This window comes from Heloderma suspectum, chromosome 3, assembly GCF_057233095.1.
Source record: "Heloderma suspectum isolate Gila_16-S chromosome 3, 16-S_ref, whole genome shotgun sequence".
NCBI classification, from domain to species: domain Eukaryota; kingdom Metazoa; phylum Chordata; class Lepidosauria; order Squamata; family Helodermatidae; genus Heloderma; species Heloderma suspectum.
Window position 1 is genome coordinate 76,097,417 of NC_139460.1, and position 20,642 is coordinate 76,118,058.

General features: G+C 39.4%; 1 long non-coding RNA gene across 2 annotated transcripts in view; it reads left to right on the plus strand.

Annotated features, from left to right (window-relative positions):
* LOC146349808 (uncharacterized) overlaps positions 1-18,257 on the plus strand; it is a 294,990-nt gene extending 276,733 nt beyond the window's left edge. For both annotated transcript variants that reach the window (XR_014789092.1, XR_014789093.1), the window contains one exon: positions 16,809-18,257. This is a non-coding gene — a long non-coding RNA (uncharacterized LOC146349808). The remainder of the gene's footprint in view (positions 1-16,808) is intronic.
* Positions 18,258-20,642: the final 2,385 nt, after the last annotated feature.

Here is a 20,642-nt window from a genome sequence, read left to right on the forward strand (position 1 = left end):
GCACCTAAAACATTGCCCACCCTAATACTAAGGTCAAAGAAGGGCAGCAACATTGATCCTTTGTTGTTGTTGTTGTTGTTCAGTCGTTCAGTCGTGTCCGACTTTTCGTGACCCCATGGACCATAGCACGCCAGGCCTTCCTGTCCTGCGCTCTCTCCCGGAGCGTGCTCAAGTTCATATTCATTGCATCCGTGATGCTATCTAGCCATCTCATCCTCTGCCGTCCCCTTCTCCTTTTGCCTTCAGTCTTTCCCAGCATCAGGGTCTTTTCCAGGGAGTTTTCTCTTCGCATTAGGTGGCCAAAATATTGGAGCTTCAGCTTCAGTATCTGTCCTTCCAATGAGCACTCAGGGTTGATTTCCTTTAGGATGGACTGATTTGACCTCCTTGCAGTCCAGGGCACTCGTAAGAGTCTTCTCCAGCACCACAGTTCGAAAGCATCAATTCTTCGGCGCTCAGCCTTCCTTATAGTCCAGCTCTCACAGCCATACATTACTACTGGGAAAACCATAGCTTTGATTAGACGGACCTTTGTCGGCAAGGTGATGTCTCTGCTTCTTACTATGCTGTCTAGGTTTGCCATAGCTTTCCTCCCAAGGAGCAAGCGTCTTTTAATTTCATGGCTACAGTCACCGTCTGCGGTGATCTTGGAGCCCAAGAAAGTAAAATCTGTCACTGCTTCCATTTCTTCCCCTTCTATATGCCAGGAAGTGATAGGGCCAGATGCCATGATCTTAGTTTTTTTAATGTTGAGTTTCAAACCAGCTTTTGCACTCTCCTCTTTCACCCTCAACAAGAGGCTCTTGAGATCCTCTTCGCTTTCTGCCATTAGGGTGGTATCGTCTGCATATCGGAGGTTGTTGATAATTCTCCCGGCAATCTTAATTCCGACCTCTGATTCATCCAACCCGGCATTTCTCATGATGTACTCTGCATATAAGTTAAATAAGCAGGGTGACAATATGCAGCCTTGTCGTACTCCTTTCCCAATTTTGAACCACTCGGTTGTTCCATGTCTGGTTCTTACTGTTGCTTCTTGACCCTCGTACAGGTTTCTCAGGAGACAGGTAAGGTGGTCTGGTACTCCCATCATTTTAAGAATTTGCCACAGTTTGTTGTGATCCACACAATCAAAGGCTTTAGCGTAGTCAATGAAGCAGAAATAGACGTTTTTCTGGAATTCTCTTGCTTTCTCCATGATGCAGCGAATGTTGGCGATTTGATCTCTAGTTCCTCTGCCTCTTCGAAACCCAGCTTGTACTTCCGGTAGTTCTCAGTTCGCATACTGCTGAAGCCTAGCTTGTAGGATTTTGAGCATCACCTTGCTGGCATGTGAAATGAGCGCAATTGTGCGGTAGTTTGAACACTCTTTGGCGTTGCCCTTCTTTGGAATTGGAATGTAAACTGACCTTTTCCAGTCTTGTGGCCACTGTTGAGTGTTCCAGATTTGTTGGCATATTGAATGCAGCACTTTAACAGCATCATCTTTTAGGATTTTAAATAGCTCGGCTGGAATACTGTCATCTCCGCTAGCTTTGTTGTTACTAATGCTTCCTAAGGCCCACTTGACTTCACTCTCTAGGATGTCCGGCTCAAGTTCAGTGACCGCACTATCATGGCTATCAGGGACATTCAGATCTTTCCTGTATAGTTCTTCTGTGTATTCTTGCCACCTCTTCTTAATCTCATCTGCTTCTGTTAGGTCCCTGCCTTCTTTGTCCTTTATCATGCCCGTCTTTGCACAAAACGTTCCCTTGAGATCTCCAATTTTCTTGAAGAGATCTCTAGTCTTTCCCATTCTGTTGTTTTCTTCGATTTCTTTGCATTGTTCATTTAAGAAGGCCTTCTTGTCTCTCCTTGCTATTCTCTGGAACTCTGCATTCAGTTGGGTATATCTTCCCCTTTCTCCTTTGCTTTTCGCTTCCCTTCTTTCGTGAGCTACTTGTAAAGCCTCCTCAGACAGCCACTTGGCTTTCTTGCATTTCTTTTTCTTTGGGACGGATTTCGTTGCTGCCTCCTGAACAATGTTACGGACCTCCGTCCATAGTTCTTCAGGCACTCTGTCTATCAGGTCTAATCCCTGAAATCTATTCCTCACCTCCACTGTATATTCATCAGGGATATGATTTAGGTCATACCTGAACGGTTTAGTGGTTTTCCCTACGTTCTTCAATTTAAGCCAAAATTTTGCAAGAAGCAGCTCATGATCTGAGCCACAGTCAGCTCCAGGTCTTGTTTTTACTGACTGTATGGAGCTTCTCCATCTTTGGCTGCAAAGGACATAATCAATCTGATTTCGATATTGACCATCTGGTGATGTGCATGTGTAGAGTCGCCTCTTGTGCTGTTGGAAAAGAGTGTTTGCTATGATCAGCATGTTCTCTTGGCAAAACTCTATTAGCTTTTGTCCTGCTTCATTTTGTACACCAAGGCCATGCTTGCCTGTTATCCTGGTTATTTCTTGACTTCCTACTTTAGCATTCCAATCCCCTATGATGAAGAGGACATCTTTTTTTGGTGTTAGTTCTAGAAGGTGTTGTAGGTCTTCATAGAACCGATCAACCTCAGCTTCTTCGGCCTCAGTGGTTGGGGCATAGACTTGAATTACTGTGATGTTGGATGGTTTGCCTTGGATTCGTACTGAGATCATTCTATCATTTTTAAGATTGTACCCCAGTACTGCTTTTCCCACCCTTTTGTTGCCTATGAGTGCTACTCCATTTCTTCTAAGGGATTCTTGCCCACAATAGTAGATATGATGGTCACCTGAATTAAATTCGCCCATGCCTGTCCATTTTAGTTCGCTGATTCCCAAGATGTCGATGTTCAATCTTGCCATCTCCTGTTTGACCACCTCCAGCTTACCTTGATTCATTGATCTGACATTCCAGGTTCCTAAACAATATTGTTCTTTACAGCATCGGATTTTCTTTTCACCGCCAGACACATCCACAGCTGAGTGTCCTTTCGGGTTTGGCCCAGCCGCTTCACTCTTTCTGGCGCTACTTGGAAATACCCTCTGCTCTTCCCCAGTAGCATATTGGACACCTTCCAACCTGAGGGGCTCATCTTCCGGCGTCATCTCTTTTAGCCTTGTGATACGTTCCATGGGGTTTTCTTGGCAAGAATACTGGAGTGGGTTGCCATTTCCTTCTCCAGTGGACCACATTTTGTCAGAACTCTCTGCCATGACCTGTCCGTCTTGGGTGGCCCTGCACGGCATAGCTTATGGCTTCACTGAGTTACGCAAGCCCCTTCGCCACAACAAGGCAGTGATCCATGAAGGGGATTGATCCTTTATGAGGTGACAATATTAATGTTGAAATCCAAAGCATCTTGTCTTTCATTTTAAAGCATTGATGACAAGATGCTAAAATGCTCAGAAAGTGAATATAACAAATTGCTGATTTTGTTTTAGAGATTTTGTGCACAGCCTGAGAGCATCACTTGAAACTAACTCAGATAGCCATCTTGGACACACGGCCAATAAAATAACACCTTTGCAGTGGCATGGAACTCTTCCTTAGCTGGAGCTTCAAGAATTTGTTTTAAAGGTGTTTCTGACCTGAGGCATGACCAGAGGCCCTGCCTCCCTTTGCTGACAGATGCTTACAGCAAGCTGTATATTACACACACATGCATATAATGAAGCCCCAAGTCACTGGGTAAGTCACACAGGTGGTCCATTGAGTTCAAACTTTCCATAATACTCCACAAAATAACCTGCTGCCACCACCTGCTGATTTGCAGAGAGCAGCAGGACTCTCCCTGGCTGTGTACTTCAAAACCAACATGTGCAGTGAGATATGCCAACTTCAGAAACTACCCAGACCATAACATAGGTAGTTAAAACATGAAACATATATTTATTTAGGGAACATAATCTTTTCTGGCACAGAAAGGAATAGGGGCTAGCAACATCTGTCCCTGTGATTAGCAGGTATTTTGTGAGTCCTGGATTGGATAAGATTTGTATAAATAGTAGGACCCTGTCCTCCTACCTTTGTGTGGTCAACAGAGCAGTCTATTATGCTGCTACATGGTAGGCTCCTGCTTCTCATTCCTCTCAGACCATCTAGCTCAGGTAGCTGTCCTTGAAGATCCTGAGTAGGAGGGAGCCTCCAGGTCTGTATTTGGGAGCAGCCACCACCCATGGACCTGGCTTGGCCGGGACAGAGTTTAGTTTCAGGATCGCTTTTTCTTCATAATTAGGAATGGCGGAGAATTCCGCCATGGATCTCAGTGAGGCCGAATGTCAGTGCGTTCGGCCCCCTGAAATCCATGGCGGAATGAAGCCCCCCCCCGCCCCAACACCCCATGAAAGGCGTGCGAAACGGAGCACCTACCTGGTGCCGTTCGTGCTGCTTTGCAAATGGTGGCCACATCTGCAGCTGCCATTTGCTTCACGATTTTTCGTCGTGATAGGCTACGTAAATACTTACGTAGCCTATCACAGCTACCGCAGGGACACCATTTGCGTCCCTGCTAGGCCGTGATAGGCTACGTAAATATTTACGTAGCCTATCACAGGGGGAAAAAGGGAATGCAAATGGCGGCCGCCGTAGCCGCCACCATTTGCGCTCCCTTTTTTTCACTGTGATAGGCTACATAAATATTTACGTAGCCTATCATGGCAAAAAAAAGGGAACGCAAATGGCGGCCGCCGTAGCCACCACCATTTGCGTTCCCTTTTTTCACTGTGTTAGGCTACGTAAATATTTACATAGCCTATAATGGCAAAAAAAAGGGACGCAAATGGCAGCGGCTACAGCGGCCGCCATTTGCGTCCCTGTGCAGCCCAGCAGCATCTGGATGTCGCTGCGGGTGGCCCCGGCTGGCAGCTCCACAGAGTCGCTGCGGAGTGGAGCTGGCAGGCGAGGATTGTGGGTGGAGGGATGGAGCGTCTCCCCCCACCACGGATGTCATGAAACAGGTAAGTCATTTTGTACATCCCTATTCATAATATATCTCCTCATCCTCCCACACACTTCCATACTTACTGCAAAGAAAAGGACTGGATAAGGTTAGGTTAGTATGGAGTGCAGGTTTGTATCTCTGAATATTTATTTGTTGATTTTAAGTATGCTGTAACTAGTCCAGGTTATATCGGGATAAAAACAAACATCCCAAACAAAAATAGTCATAAGAATTGGATGTAAGTGGAAGTTGCTTCTCTGGGTTAGTCCGTCTAGTACAAAACATCAGACAATGCATATGTGAGAAGAACACAACTTCATTTTTTTCTTTTTCCCAAACTCTCAGTTTGTTTTCTTATATGTTCTTTGTACATAAGAATACATTGTTCTCTATGACAGTTAAAAGCTATATTTTCCTCATCTGTATGCACATGCAGAGACCCTGATACTTAATTACACTGCAGAATGTGATTCTGGCTGTTAGTATGGTCTGACCAATTTTAGCCTTTTATAATTTTATAACTGGTCCAGTATATGTATGAAACCACTCCGATAGAAGCAAACATTCCATCTCTGTTCTTTATTTGAAAAATTACCCAAAGTACAAATTGAGTGCTTTTGACGTATGCTTTTATTTCCATCCCAAAGAAGTCACTGATTTGCTTTTGTAATTGCCTTGATAAAGAAAATGGTGCATTGTAATCAATTTATTGAGGGTGATTTAAGATGTCAAGGCTACTTTTGTAACTATCAGTATGCTTGCTTTATGGGACTCTTCTAGCTTAATATAGTTTCACTAATACTTCAATAAATATATAGCAAGGACTTGCTGAGAATATTTTATATTTTAGCTACCAGAATATGCACATACATACATGCACACACTATACCTATTTCTTCTCTATTTAAAAATCACTAAACATAAGACCCAACTGCTACAGGCGAACAATGGTATGAAGGCTGCCTTAAATGTAACCATGTGGAAGCTCTTCCATAAGGCAAGTCATTCATGTAAAGCAGTTTACTACATGGTTCCAATTATTTTCCTCATGCTACCATATTGGTGGAAGGAAGGGAAACTAAATCCTTTTTTACCCTGTAAACTTTCAATGTGGAGGGAAATGTTTGATGTGGGAGTGCATACACCAAAGTGATTTTCACACATGCAGTAGCAGTAAAAAGCTGATAGTATCCAATAGATTATTTGCGATATACTTTAGTAAATTTTGTATTTAAATCATCCTTTCGTTAACCTTAACAGTGAAATTTTGATTTCAAAGGCAGATGTCAAAACATTCAAATTCTGACCAAAAAATTGTGGTATTTGGGAAATTTAGCTTCAGCCCCTTTTATACTGTAGGACGTGAAATAATGGGCTTAAGTTACAGGAAGGCAGATTTTGATTGAATATCAGGAAAAACTTTCTAACCATCAGAGCAGTCAGACAACTGCCTAGGGACAGTCATCTGTCAGGGATGCTTTAAATTGGATTCCTGCTCTGATTGAGGGGTTGGAGTTGGACTTGATGGCCTAAATGGCCCCTTCCAACTCTGTGATTCTACTTCTGGCCCTTTGGGGCCAATGAAGTTTATTGGGAAGATGCACCACAGTGGTGCCTTCACTTCCCGACTCTCCCTTTTCTGCTGCCACCATCTGGCAGGACCCTCAGTATTTATGCAAATTACTTTCTCCTCTTGGCTGCCATGCAGTGGTGGCAGATGACAGAGCAATCCATCCATCTACCACATGAACCACCACCAAGTTGTTCCATCACAATGAAAGAACTGCACTACACAAGTACATACCCGCTTGAACCACTTCATAAGAATGCCTTCATGTAGGCAGCAAATCTCCATTTCTGTGCCAGCTGCTAGCACACCGCTGTTTGAAAGAGTGAATTGGGTTTAAGCAGCATTTGGGAGAATGAGATATCTACCTAAGCCATAATGCAGGTAGCCTGAATTTATTTTAGGGACTTTCCCCTGAGGTAAAATATATGGGAAAATATTCAGCTATGAGTATCTTGCAATACTGCATGTGGAGGAGGCTGAAACTCTGAGGAAATTGTATTTTGAAATAGAAACGACAGCTGCATTTTCATTCTATTAAAGTATAACTACGCATTTCAAATTATTTCAAGAGATTCTGAAATTGACAAAACAAGGGCTGATTCGTGGCATTGTATGTAGATTCTGCAAGCACTGAGACTGATCTTCACTGTTGGTTGAGTTTATTTAAAGAGCTTTTCTAGTCACCTTTGATCCTTAGTGATTTCTCCAGATGCACAGAAGTGAACAATGTAAAAATCTTGCTGCTTCAGCAGAACAAAATCCAGCTGGCAGGGAAGTGAATCTGCAAGTCATTGGTTACAGCTGTGTTTCGATTTATGTGATGGTTGAAAAAATAAATTACCAGATTAAATGGCTAAAAGAAGACTCTTTGTTTAGTCCTTATGTAGGGAATGAAAGTGTTTATGGTGCTGTTTTATACACAGCCTTTGCAAAGCAAGCTGGACAAATAGTCTTATTCAAACCTTCTCCAAAACGTTGTGCATTCCGTTTTATTTCTTCACAAAGAACTGGATGCTTTTGGATATGTTGTCGGCCTGCAAATGTTTTAAAGGTCTTACATCTTTGAGGATGTCAGGGGACTTTCTGTCTTATTGGACTTTGTAGTTGATCACTGGGAGGCTGTTAACTCTTAAGTGGGGTAAAATACATCTTTTGACATACCTAGAATTGCATGTGGCAGCTATGTCAAATTGATAACCTTTTAATAGCTTTATAGTCCAGAGTTGTGTTGCATATGCTTTCATTTTCTATAGAAGTGATGTGGAAGTCGTAGATCTGATGCCCTCAAGTCTAAGAATGCACACAAATGAAACTAACTGTATGCAGGTTGTGCTAAAATAATAATAATGAGAAGAAATCTGTTTTTTGGACATGGGGAGTGTTCTAGTTTTGTATTATGACTGGTATGCATTTATGTGTCTATGTGAGGGGACATCATGAAAGAAACGTATAATGGGACACTCTAGCCACTAGAGTCTTATAGGATCAGGCCTTATATTTTAGCTATGAAAACTTGACTCTGATTAATTCAGTCATGGTGCCAAATGGTATCAACTGAACCAGGATTTCATCCATACAGTCATGCCTACCACTTACATTCATTTGAAGGTACATTACTACCACCTTGTTTTGTTACAATAAATAATATATTCATATAATAATTGCTACATGGGCATAGGAAGTCCCTTTACACGCACACATACGCACCAATAATATACACATGCACTGCCTCACACATTGAAATTCATCATAATGTTATTATACATTTAACTTAATTATGGGTGTGAAAAGTATAAATGTATTGAAAAGGGGTTGGCGCAATTTGCAACACTGTAGTTTTCATTGCAACAGATGTGGAATACGACAGATTTTTATTCACTAATAATCTGTTTGGTGCTATTTTATAACAATTATTACATGAAGACAGTTTCATTTCACAGTGATAAAACTGTCAGTGGCTGGGGGTTGATTTGATTTACATTTTAACCAGGAAAGCATATTTCAAAAATAAGTGCCCAAATAAATATTGAAAACGATGGTTGTAATTATATGTTGTAACTGTTATTCTATCAAATTTAATTACTTTTCAAAATACATTTTATGCAGCTCTTTTTGAAATGCTGTCCTTTATCCTTGATTAACTCCTGCAAAACACTGATGATAAAGGGACTTAAATGCCAGTACAAGAGTTGTGTTCCAAGTTAAAAATGAAATCCAGAGGGTTGGCCAAGTTCCATTGTAAACCACCCTCAGAAAGACCAGAGAAGTGCTTAAAATATTGTTAATGGAATATTTCCCCTTTTATTTTCCTCAGTAGCATTATTACATTAAGAACCGTGTGACAGAAAACCATGGAGATGCAGAATAAATAACCATAATGTATCGAAAGCAGACAAAGGTGTGATTGATCTGTCTGGAATTGGCAGACTCTTTCGCTGTGTCAGGCTGTTTCTTTGATCAATGAAGGTATAGCCTCTGACCCTTAAAATCAATGGAATTGATTGAAAGGGAAAGGAGAGTAAACCATGAGAATGCCAGTTGGGTTTTAACCTTTGCTGTGTATAAAGGTTTGAAATATTAATTTTATGCATGTGCTTAATAACTAAAGCTTTATATGTGATTGTTTAAAGCATTTCCTTGGTCTTAGGGAGGAATGAAGTCATATATTATTATCATTACAAATATTTCTGAGTAGTGCTGTTTTTTTCCAAAGCATTGTTCAGAAATATACCCCACAAATAAGATTGCTTTTGGAGATGGATCTTGCAGAGATTTTCAAATACAGAAACATTATAATCTCTTAATTCTTCCTTTGGAAGCTAGTCGTGTACCTGCCTAATTACAGTTGCCACCATACCAAATTGTTCCTATACAGCATCAGCCCTATGAATATTGTAAGTAAATGGTACATACATACACACACCATTTACAGGCTAAGATAACATTTGTTCATTCATAAAAAGAAGGAACCTTCTATGCATGAAAGTTTGATGTACTACTGATTGTTCTCAAGAGATACTGTAACAGATATATTTTAATAGAGCTGTAAAGAGACAAAAGAATAATAATGCATTTTATACAGATATTCAGCTAAAAATCTATCTATCTTAGCCTGAACAGAAATAAATTCATTTCCAATATGAAGAAAAAACATTGCTGAATACTTTCTATTCTCATGAAACAATTGCTTAATAAATTCATTTATTAGTAGTATGCCATATCTTGTTTCTATACCATACTATTTCTTCAGATTATGTTAGACTGACATTTGTTATTTAGCATTATTAGATTAGAAAATATATGCATTTTTTAAAGAAAATACATACAAATATTCAAAGCCAGCACAACATTTTGCCAAAGTAGAATGCTTTTAACCTCAAAGATGCTAGAGTTGTTTGTTTGTTTTCTAGTGAGGTGGGAGAGGTGAATATTCTTTGCAAGAGTGGCATTCTTGCAAATAATGAATGCTTTAATTTACATATAGTGGTATCGAACAAGAATGAACGCAGCAATGTTTAAAGTAATTTAAACTACAGTTCTTTAAGCTGTTTTAATTTAGAGAAAACTAAAGGAGAAACAGAGTAAAACAGCATCTTCTTGTGTGAAGAATTTTCCCCAGACATGCACAGGAGATGTTAGGACATTGCTATACACGTTTGAATAATTCTTCTGTGCTATGTCTGATCTCCATAATTTTACATGACTCACGTGAGTGTATAGTATGTGCTTTTAAAATGATGTACTGCAACAGTGAAGATATGAAAATCAGAAAAAGTTTTTAAAAGATTACCAGTAGAAAACGGGTGAGAATAGAAAATGGAATCATTTTTCCCCAGTCCAATTGCAGTTCTTTCAAAGCATTTATTCCCTTGCACTTTGTCATAATGATAGATTTTAGGAACAGCTAGGCAACAGATAACAATATTTGCATACCCACTCCCTGACATGTGCTGCAATTCTATATTCACTTACCTGGGAGTAAGCCTCATTTAATTCAGTGGGACTTATTTCTGAGTAGGCATGTATAGGATTGCACTGTTACTCTATCTAAATTATCAATCTCTAAACTGGACTTAATAAAGATCTACTATGCTACTGTTACTTTTACATTGACATTTTTTACATAAACGCTTGAAGTAGACTATAAAAGAGAAATACTGAGAGCCTGAAGTGTCTTTTGCTGTCAGTTTATTTGTACTGTCCTTGGATAAATTCCTACTATACCATGTCTTTCTAAGCATACATACTTATCAAAATCCAAAGTTTTCCACATTTGTTGTGACTTATTTTCTGCCTTTTAAAAAATACACAGTCTTCAGCTCTAAAATTATGTGTTTCTCTTATGCTTTCCTTCCTATGGTATCTATTTGTTCAAAATCAAGAAAGGAAAAATAATATTGCTTTGCATGTAACCTCCAAATGTAAAGCCTATCCTGTCGTTGCATGTATTCTGGCAGCTGGCAGCATTCTACTGCTAGGTCTTCAACACTCCTTTTTCCTGGACCCCTGGACCTAAAGAATAGCTGGAATATCACCTCTGTTTTGGTAGCTGCAGCAATGGCTGCTTCTCATTTTGCCTCTTCGTGTGGAAACAGTGTGTTTCTAGTCTGGAACAAGTGCTGTCCCCTTGTGGAGGATGAGAACAATTTTAAGCCTTGCATGTGTCATGCTGTTCAACAAGCTGAGTGGTGCCCCTGTTAAGTTCCTCAGCGTCTCTCTGAAATTCATACCCAGCTTGCTGGGATGCTATTTCTTTTCCCTTTTTTAACCTCTAAAGGACAGTTCTATGTCTCATACCACTGGCAATGGAACTCTTCTTTGAGATGATGTGAAACCGAGCTCATTTGGGGCTTGTACGCGGTCATGTTGCCAGTCTGTGTAGAGCAGACTAATTACTAACTGAGAAATGAATGTGTTACAAGGTAAATAAATATTTTCTGAGCATTGAGTTTTCTTGTTACCATAACAAAACAACAACAACAACACGAAACACCCAGAGATAATTACTACAGACATATGCACTTAGATAATCCTATTTGCTGTCAATAGAGCCATAAAATAGGCTGTTTTCCAACTTATCACATGATCTATTCCTATGTTTATTCAGAAATAAGTCCTATTAAAATCAACAGAACTTAATCCCAAATAACTGTGCATATGTTTGCAGCCTATTTCAAAAAGCGTGGTCTGCAAAGCTCTTCTTTGGTTTTTTTAAAGTATGTTCAGTATCCTTTATCCCCATTGTTTCATTTAAACTGCAATCCTATGCACACATACCCAGGAGTGAGCTCCATTGATGCCAGTGGGATTTACTTCCAAGTAGGCATGAATAGGATTGGACTATCAGTATGTTTAGGCCTTAACAACATAAACCACAATTCAGATAAAGTTAAATGCACCAAAGCCCCACTGAAATAATCCCATGAGACAATCATACAAATGAGTGCTTGTGTCCTACTTGTTTCAATGAGTTTAAAACATACCTTATTTTCTCTTAGAGTATGCCCAGTTGCTATTGCTATCCTATTCCAGTGTCTGCTTCCCCTAGCCCAATGCACATATATGCCCAAGGTGTTCTATACACTTCTGTTCCAGCACCCGAGGTTTCAAATATTACTCACAGGCTTCAAAAATTACTTCCACTTTTGTGGATGTACAGTGTGCCTCCCATCCTCTCAGCTGCAATTTCTTAAGGGAGGTTTAATTAGGAGGCTTGCAAGAGACAAAATGTCGAGGTGGAGAGAGCAGCAATTTTGTATTTAGACAGAAAAAATGGAAACATATTATTTCAAAGTAATCTAGATGTATATGTGTACCACAATACTATTTGAGATTTGTTTTTCTTCCTAACAATATGACTGTGCATATAACAAAGGTAGAAATGTGCACGTAGCTTTCTGTCAAATAATAATACCTGAGATTATTTCCCACAGCATTAAACTTGAATAGGAAATACAGATATAATGTGCTAGATCTTCTGTAATATCTAAAGCTTTCTCTTTTTCCCCTAGAGATTAGTAAAGTATACAATATATGTGCTATGCACTAAGGTAACTGTAGGGTTTATTTATTTATTTATTTTATTGTGAAAGGAATATTCAATAAAAATGCCGCTGTTATTTACTATGCTGTTCATAGTATTTAAACAGAGAAGATATGATTTATGAACTGAATATATACCCCAAAGAAAAATGTTTTTTCACAGACTGGAAAGAGCTTTTTCAAATGGGTTACTTAACCAAACATTCTTGGGTAGAATATATGACTTCCCATGTATGCAAAACCCTATACAACGTGAGTGTCAGGGGGAGAATTATTTTATATATGTTTCATAGAGAGCACTGACTGGCTCCAGTGTAATTCTGCAAGTCCCTTCATATTTGTAATCAAAGAAATTGCTGTGTTGAATGTTAATTAAACTATATTCTTTGATCCACCCTGCCTATTCCGCAGTCGTCATAATAGTTGTATATATAAAAACACATACATGGAGATTACGTAATCAAGCAAGGGAAAGAAGGCATCTAATCCAACCTCATTGTCTTGCCATTCCTTAAAGGCAGCAGTACTGAAAATCTAGACCCCCCTCCCCAAATCAAACACTTATGGTCCCCTTTATAAAGCAAGGTGACTGAGCACTTAGGGATGTCCAAGGGTTAATGATTAGAAAAGTGGAATCAGGAAAGACCTTAAACCTAGGTCTATGACAGTTGTGACTGAGCTGATTGATTATGACATCTCGACTATTGATTTAATCTAGTCTGCATTTCCCACTGGCCCAAAGGTGCTCCCAAACAAAGCTCTAGCACTTGAACCTGGGTATTCTCCCTAGTCTCTGCCTGGGTGTAGAATTACAAAATCTTAACCATATATTATGTTTTTCTACCTTTTCTACCTCATGCTTTTTATTCAAGTGCTCCTAATACTCAGTCGGTTAATATTTTTAACCATTCAGGAGGTATATTCAGAAAGAGGAGAAAATGGTGATAGCACAGACAGACAGACAGACAGGGTCAAAGAAAGGGAGGGGGGAGGGGGAGGGGGAGGGAGAGAGAGAGAGAGATTTGGCTAGTATTTACATCTGTTGTTTCTGATTTGCCCAGCTAGCATAGGCTGTTTGGAGAGAAATAGTCCAAAAGGCTGAGATATCTGGTGGGCCATTTGCAGTACACATAAGTTCAGTTATAAAGATAGTAGGCTGCTTCCCTGTCTGACAGCTATACAGGGCATTACATTAATTTGCTCAGGGTATTGTGGACTACTCTGCAGAAAAATAGCAGGGGAAACATAGAACAACAAAAAGAAATGTATAAATCTGGGCAAAAGGAGATTTATGGCCCAATCCTGTATATTTACTCACTTCTACCCTTACTAGGGAGTAGACCATATTGAACTTAAGTTTGCCCACTTACCTGGAACTAAGACCCTTTGAACTCAGTGGGACTTATTTCTGAGTAGATATGCATAGGATTGCACTGTAAGAGGTGATGACCAATCTAATACATGTGTCTAAGAAGTCAGTATTTGTCACTGATAGTTGATCTCAATAAGTAATTTAAGCCGTGCTGTATGTGTGTTGTTTTGGACTTTAAGAAAGTAAATCAACATGCAACACTGAATGCTGTGATTCAGTAATTTTTATCAGTTTTGCAGGACTGAAATCAGCCCTGCATATGCTGTGTTCTTGGCTGTTGTGTTCTTTCACTCCTTGTCATTTTTTAGAGTTGTTTATTCCATGTCTTCTTTCCTACATGTTTGAGATAAAATGCCTAACTGTTTCTTAACTGTCTACCTTTTGTAAGTTTTTACAAATTATTATTGTACAGGTTGGTGACGAATGTGGGCACAGTGTTTTTTCTTTCTTTCAGAGACATACAGTGACATTCGTTTGTTTTCTCTGTTATAGTTGTTTAATGATGTTTGCATTTTCATTTTGAGCAAATGGATGATGTCCTTCATTTTGGCTGCCCTCCATGGGTTGCCAATTCCCTACCTTAGTTGGTACTGCAGTGTTGCCCTGAGTGATGGGATCTGTCAAAAAGGCGAGGGAAATTGGGGAGAGTGAAGGATTTCATCTTGAGAACAGAGTAGCACTCCTTATCATGCATTAAAAAGCCTATACTTCAGATCACTATGACCTATTGTTCCTTCTCCATTGAAATGCATGTCATGTATTTTTTTAAATGTTATCAAGTTTATCATGCAATACAAAATACAGGTTTTATTCTTTAAGAAGAGAGGAACAAGTTAAAACACATTAAATAATGGTGCTTTATGAAACTAACATAGCACACAAGCCCTGCATTTCAACCAGTAAAGCTTTTGCTGAGTTTTGCATGGTGCATAGTATCTCCATGTCAAATTACTCAGTATTTATATGGATGGATGCATGGATGGATGCATGGAGAGAGAGAGAGAGAGAGAGAGAATTCTCAAAGCATGTACAGAATACAAAAAGCCTCTGTGTAAATGTACAGCTATTGTGCAATATAGCTGTTACTCTTTTGTTCTCCAACTCTTCCCCCCCCGCCACACACACACACACACACACACACTTTCTCTCACTCACTCATAAGCACACACACTTTGTTTTAGGAAGTCTAGAACTGCTATTATGGATTTAAAACCCAGCAATTTATTACTTCATCATCATATTAGTGGCTCGGAACCAGGCAGTAATTTGGCAAAAAGTGTCATTCCTATGAGGTGACAGCCTAACTCATTAAATAAGAAGAATGCTGTACAGAGATTCTCATTAGCATTAAAATCACTAATTTGTGTGTGTGTGGTAGTGGGGTCAGTTGTTTTGCTTAAAATACCAGAATACAATGTTGCAAGCTTGTAGCTTGAGAATGGTTGTATATACTGAGGAATCCCTTCCACTCATGAATTCAGCAAAGGGGAAGGGTGGGGGGGGGGGAGAGGGAGAGAGAGAAATGAAGAAGGCGTAGAATAAATTCTAAGTCTGTTAAAGAATTGCTGGCATTATTTCTCTCTACATCACGTGTGTGTGTGAGCCGGGGTTGTCTGCTCTTCCTGAGGCAGAAGATCGAGGATGAACGTCTGTGCAGAGCCTATTTTCACAACTGCATTTGGAGATCTGTCTTATTGATTAGGGGGAGAAAGGGGTGGGAATAGAACTGTGAGGTGAGGGGAGGACCGTCAGACTACTGGCTTATTGCAGCTCAAGACATTTTCTTCCGGAAAGATGTCCAACAACTGAGATACAGGCTCCAGAGGAAGTAGAAAGGTGGAAAAATAAGAAGAGGGACCCTTTAGAAGAAATGAAGGCATTTCTTATGAGTATCCTTGGGCTGCTTTTTTCCCTTCCTTTCCCTTCTTCCTCTTCCAAACATCTGACCTGCAAGGGCTGGAGTAACAGCCTCATGCAAATGCTGCAGTCGAGCAGGTCTGACAGAGGGTGGATGCTGGAGAAAGAGAGAGAGAGAGAGAGAGTTAATGTTCATGATGAGCGCAGTGAAAATTCCAGCCGATACCACTCCCTTCACACGCTGCCACTGAGTCAGCATCCGTTGTTTTCCTTGCCTTTGTGTGTGTGTGTGTGTGTTGTCTGTGGATTTGTGTGCATGTCTGTCTGAGTGTGTGTACGTGTGTGTGTGTGTGCGTGTGTAACTGAGCGTGTCTGTCTGAGTGTGTGCGCGCGCATATTCATGGGAGGTAAAACCCAGTCAGTCAGTGAGAAGCAAAGGTACGTTGGAGAGCAGCTAAAATCTGACTGATTTCCATCTACTGAGCATCAGATGTATTCCCTGAGGAGGATGGGTCTAGGCGATGGGGGTGGTGTAATTATGTTAATGTCATATTTACAGAAGGGCTAGATTTGTCTTCCTAATTATTGGTTTGGAAGCTATGGTCAAAAAATTGCTTTGGTGAACCATATTACAGTTATAACAAAAAGCATGATATTATTTATGATTATTATTTAAAATGCTTTAAAATGATGCTGCTGTCTGTCTGATGTGCTTTAACTGTTTCATGCCTGAGGCATAACAATTTTAACTATACTGCTGAGCAAATGACAAAGAAAAGATTTGATTGTGACATGATATTCTTTCCTCAATCAAAATATTTAAAGTAATCCAACATGTACTGAATCCAGAAGAAACATTGTGTTGAAATGGGCTGGGGGCTGGGAATAAGGGGACCAACTGGGCGGCGGCAGGGGGTGGGGTGTCAATTAGCAAATATTTTCTTTCAGTTATTTTACTGTGTAACTTGTCAACTTGTTCTACAACTTGAGATTCAAATTATTTTGATTACTGTTATTTTTCTCTCTCCACTCCCCCCCCCTCCTTTAAAGCTGAACTGCTTCATGAAGAAAGACATGAATGAGTTATATACACCAGACTCTACTTCAGTGGCCAGGACCTTTATGGCTGCTGATTCTTTGGCTCTGGTTTCTCCTGCCGAACATCATGGATCTGTTCCTAAAGGAGACATTTTCTTTTCCATTCCACAAATGAGACTAAAATGCAGAAAGACAGATAAAGTGAATCTTTTCAGCATTGTGGTTGTGTCATTAAATATCTTGGACTTTAAAAACAAGAATGGTTGGGAGGGAGGAATCTTTTTTCTTCTTTTTCCTAACTGTATGAAGAATATTTTTTGAAAGTTCAAATGTGGTTCAAATGACCCAGCACAAAGAAGGACAGGTTGTTAAAGGTCACTGGGTTCTACAGTTTAGGAAGTGAAAAGTAGATCTGCATTCGAAGGCATAAGCTTTTTCATATTAGTCTACAAATAAAATATTTAATACGGGAATGCGCAAAAAAAACCTTAAATTATGCCCAAAGGGCATTCTTTCTCTAGAATGGCTTTAAAGTACAAACTGTGTTAGGGCCCACTATAACAATGATACTGGAGGTAAAATGCTGAACTGTTTAATCTTTGTTTAAACCAATGGAAGAAATTGAAGGAAATTTAGTAAAAGTCTGCTTGAAGCAGATTTTAACCTGTGTTTAGCTTCCTCTTCTTACTTCTTCTGCATGCACAACTTTGAAAGCCTTATAGATGGGATGTTTTTTTAAAAAAATCTCAGTAATTTTGCTCATGCAACTGAACGTCTATTGACAGTGTTAGCACTGCTTATTCATGTTATATCTTCCAAACATTCTGAAAGAGCTATTTTATAAAACAACAACAAAACCCATTCTGATTAATTGAAGAAGAATTCGTCTGGATCTTATCGGACTTTTCCTAGTCCCTGAGACCCTAACTTGTGAGGTTTTTTAGTAACAATCACAAGTCAGGCTCTTGGGACCTAGGCGGAGGGGAACCAGCAGCTTTGGACTTTATTGAGTAACTTATCTGCGATAGTAATGGCACAAAAAGACATTTGACTATAGCGGAGGCAAATGACAACAGGATGTTTTGGCCTATAAAGAAATGCAATGTGCATAATACAGATGGTATCATGTGCTGCAAAGATTTGTATATTCATATACCTGTATTGTATTATTGAAGTTTTGAATTAATGGAAGGTATTGAGTGAAGTAATGGGGAATAAAACAACACGTTTGTTAGTTAATAAACTTTGGTTGATTCTTATACTATGTCCACACTGAGGCCTAGGAAACAGCTCTCTTTTTTCCTTTAGAGTTTGGATATATGTATATATAATTTCTGAGTCCTGTAATTTTGCCCCAATGTTTTTAATACTTAGATCTTGCAACTTCTCTAATTTTAACCAGCATCCCAACATATTATAGCACTTACATATTTTAACTATAACATAAAGCTAATGTCAAATATATTGTTGTTTATTGTAATTATTTTACTCAAACTCTTTCACCCAACTTTCAAATGTAGACTATTTTTCTAGTCTCTACATTTTCATACCTCAGATTTTCATACCTCAGTTGTCACTCATTAAAATAAATTGGCCTTTGTATCACAATGCTACTTTTGTGAACTATTCAGCAGCCTGATGATAGAAAGTTATATAAAAGCATGGATACTTCACAATTTGTAGTGCTAAAAATAACTAAATAATTATAACTTTATTTCTTGACATACATCTTTAATTTCTATATGATCCTTAAGCCTTTCTCAACTTCCTGTATGGTACATCACTTTCCCCATCCTCTACTACGAAAAATTCAGACTTTGCAAACTGAATCAAAGGCCTTGCACATCACAAACTTTTAAACAATTCCCCATTTGGATGATATTTTGGCAACTACTGTTTATTTCCCCATGGGTAGGAGGATTTATTGTGTACTGTCAGCATCAACAGTGTCATTACAATACATTGTTATTATACTTCAGAATGATTCAGTAGGTTGTTGGTTTTTTAAATTTTTCCCACAAAATGTTACAGGTCAATAGGGTGGTGTTTTTAAATAAGAAAATGATTTTGGGCAAAGGCCTGACACATTATAAGGCAAGAATACATTTTTGTTAATCCATCTGTATCACATGCCTATATATCCATAATCCAAGTGATATATACATCTCTCCATCTAAAATTACTTCTAAATGTTACTTCATTTGATTAGACCCCCCCCCAAAAAATTCCACAACTGTTCTGTATAAATAAGGTTGACACTACCCTGAAAATACATTTCAGCAACAGTATATAAATTAAATGTAAGTGACAACAACTTCATTGAAAATAATAGAAGCTTCAGGCCAAATAAGCCCAAATGAACTGTCATAACAATGTGGGCCTAACTCTCTGTTGGAGACTAAATTATATAGCAACATAAGAAACTGCCTTATACCAGGTCAGAATATGTGTCTATCTAACCCAGTATTATCTAGCTGGCAGGGGGAGGGGGGGTTTGCACTGTCTGCTACCTGATCCTTTCAACTGGAGATGCCAAGGATCAAATCTGGGACCTTATGGGACCTATGGCCTTATGCAACCCATGGGACCTTAAGGATCATACCTGGGACCTTATTGGACCTTATGATAACATGTACATATTATCACTTAGAAGCAACACACTTGTAAATGCTTCCTGATTGTTCCCACTGCAGGCGGTTGGTTTGGTGTGATATGTGAACTTGGACCTCTGGTTTGTCTCTTCCCCAGCAAGCCAGAGAAATAACCCAACAACAAATCATTGTTTGATAGGTTCACACATCATACTATATGTGGTTTGTTTAGCCAGTTGCACTTGCAGCAGGAGTGATCAGACAGAGTACACAAGCACGCTGGTCGTACACATGATGTGTGAACCATGTCAATGCATGGAAAGCATGTACTTTATCACAGACTTATAGATGGAACTTTGTCCAGTTCTTGAAAAGTAGACAGTAGATTCTGCATGTTACAACAGATTTATAATAACATCTGGTCACTCCATTCCAGTGATATGGCATTCATCAACCATACTCAAAATTACCCTTCCCATAGGAGTTGCTTCTTTTCATTCTATAGAGGAAGCAGAGCTCTCTCTCTCTCTCTCCCTCTCCCTCTCCCTCTCTCTATGTCCCCCCACCCCCTGTGTGTACCTGAGAGTGCATGAATATTCTTGTGATACAGGATGCTCACTGGAGTGCTAATTGAACCTTCTGTGACAATAACAATTATTTCGAAATAACTAAAGATACAGAGGAAAGACCTGAAAAGTGCATTGACTCTTACTCAGGGGCAACTGGCTTCATCCATTCTCCTATACTATCTCAGGTTATTCATTATCAGTGTACCTTTGATTTCAGCACATAATTAATTTGTGGAATTCACTGTCATAAGACATGGTGATGGCTACCAGGTTAGGTGGTTTTATTCATTCATTTATTATGTATATATTTAATAGATTTATATTCCACTGAACATATTTAAAAATATCTCTAAGCAGGATTAGACAATGGGCAAAAGTCCATCAGTGACCATAAGTCGCCATGATGACTATATGGAGCCTCCACATTTCAGAGGAAGTATGCCTGTAATCTTGGTGCCAGCTGCTAGGGAATAACCATGGGAAAGGGCTATTACCTTCACAACCTTCTTATGGACTTGTCAGAGGCACCTGGTTGGCTACTGTGGGAATCTGGAAGCTAGACTAGATGGACCATTGATCAGAACCAAATTCTTATGTTCTCCTGTCTCTTTGTTTTTGTCCTCCTTTTCTGTCCCCTGCTTCCACCACTTTAAAGTATGTAAACACTGCCTTGTGTTATAGCAGAT